We start from the raw sequence: 2,455 nt of genomic DNA on the forward strand, positions 1-2,455 counted from the left end.
GGCGCAAGTACTTATTAAAACTTATAATAAAAATATTTATTTATACTTAAAAAAATTAAAAAAACCCCTAAAAATTATAATTAAAGTAAATATAGTAGTAATTTATATAAAATTTATTAATAAGTATAATAAGGCCTTAAAGGCCAAGAAAAAAAAAAGTCTAAAGCTAGTTTTAATTTTAAAAATAAAAAAAATAAAAATAACTTAAAATAAAACTAAAATAGCGGCGGAGCAGCTTTCTTAAAAAAAAAAAAAAAAAAGGTAAAAAAAAGTAGTAACTTACTTTTTTAAAAAAAAAAGTATTATAAAAAGAAGGGTTTTTATTTTAATTATAATAAATTAGGCCACTTGTTAAAGGCCTGTTTAAATAAAAAAAAACTTAAAAAAAACTAGTAAAAAATAAATAGTAATCCCCTAGTTTTAAGTTATTAAAGTTATATAATTTAAAAAAAAAGATTACTTTCCTTATTCTTGCAGATTTTAGGATATAAAAAAATAGGGTAAATTAATAATTTAAAATATTACTTAATACTAGGGCTAATATTAATTTTATTTTAATTTAATATTTATAAAAGCAAGATATTAAAATAAATACTAATTATATAATATAGCTAGTTTAATATACTAATARTATTTTTACTTTTTATTATAAGCGTTTGCAAGCCCGTACTTAGGTTTATAATTTAAAAAAAGTTATAAAAATATTTAAYTTAGTATATTATATTATTAATTTTACTTATAAAAACTATTAAGTAGTCTTAAAATATTTTTAAATAATTAAATTAAATTTAAATTTTTATCTTATTATAGTAAAATAAACCTAATAAAACTATATATTTTTTATTAAAATTAAAATATTATAAAAGTTTATAAAAACTATACGCAAGAAACTAGTACTTATAATATTTTATTAATTAAAAAAAATTAAAAAAAAAATAAAGGTGGTCCTGCCACCCTAGTATATTTACTAAAGTAAAGTTTTTTTTAAATAAAAAGTTACTTAACTTTTAACCAGCAAAGTAAAGCATAAAATTTTATTAAAAAAAATAAAAAATTTTTATAAGGTTTTATTTATAGTCTTTTTTAATATAAGTTATAAATATTAAAAAAATATTTTAATAAAATATTTAAAAAAAATAAATTAAGCTATTTTAAAGTAATGCTAGAGTATTAATACTTTTTATTTAAAAACCTAATAAATTTTTATATTTTTATATTAACTACCGCGGTTTAAATATAATAATTAATAAGAATTATTATTTATTACTATATATTAACAAGCTAATAAATTAGCTAGTAAATACTTAATATTTTATTAAGCTAGATCTACGTGACGCGTATTATAAAATATAAATTAAAAGGGGAAATAAGTAAAAAATAGTATTTTAAACCTATTATAGTTATTATAAGTATATAATTATGCCCTTTAGCTTAATAAATATACTAGCTATATTTTAATTTTATATAAATATAATTATAAGTGGGATTCTTAATAAATTTTATATTATTTACCTTAATAACATTCTTATTTTTTTTAAGATAAAAAAAAACATATATATTATGTTTAAAAAGTCCTTAATTAATTAAAAAGGCATAATTTATATATAAAATTATTAAAATATAGTTTTTATAAAAAAAAGGTAAAGTTTTTAGGCTTTATTATTAAATAAAAAAAAATATTTATTAATCCGGACCACAGCTAGATTATTACTAATTAATTAAAATTAATATTATTTTATAAGTTATAAGTTTTTTTAGGCTTTATAAATTATTTTTAATATTTTATTTTTAGTTATACTAAAGTAACATGTTTAATAACCTAGCTTTTAATAAAAATGGTAAAGAAATATAAAAGTAAACCTTTTTTATTTTTTATTAATATAAAAAATATATTTAAAAAAATAAAATTAAACTTTACTAGGCTGCTAGTACTACAGCACTTTAATCCTAAAAAAAAGATTTTTATTATTATTAATATATTAAGGTTTATTATTACTAAAATTATTATGTAGCTAAAGTAAAAAAAATTACTTAATAAAAAAAAATAAAATTAGTAGCACCCCATAGCCTTTTATTTTTATTAATTATATAAATTAAAGCTTTACTATAAGGTTTATAATTAAAAATTATTTATAATAATTAAATGCTTTAAAAAGTAATATTATTATTTTAAGGGCTTTTTATATTTTATACATGTGTAATATAATTATAATAACCTATATTATTTTTTTATAATAAAGGTTTTAAATTAAAGGTAGGTATAATAAATAAAATTACTTATAACTTATAACTTTAAAATAAAGTATAAGCTAGGCAAGTATAATCTAGTAAATATACTATTATAATAATTAAATTATATAATAAAAAATAAAAAGTATTAAGTTAAAATACTTTTTACTTTATAAAAAAAGTTAAGTTTATTCCCTTAATAAATTATTACTAAAATAATATTAAA

Source organism: Aspergillus mulundensis (assembly GCF_003369625.1).
Source record: "Aspergillus mulundensis strain DSM 5745 chromosome Unknown scaffold_12, whole genome shotgun sequence".
NCBI lineage: Eukaryota > Fungi > Ascomycota > Eurotiomycetes > Eurotiales > Aspergillaceae > Aspergillus > Aspergillus mulundensis.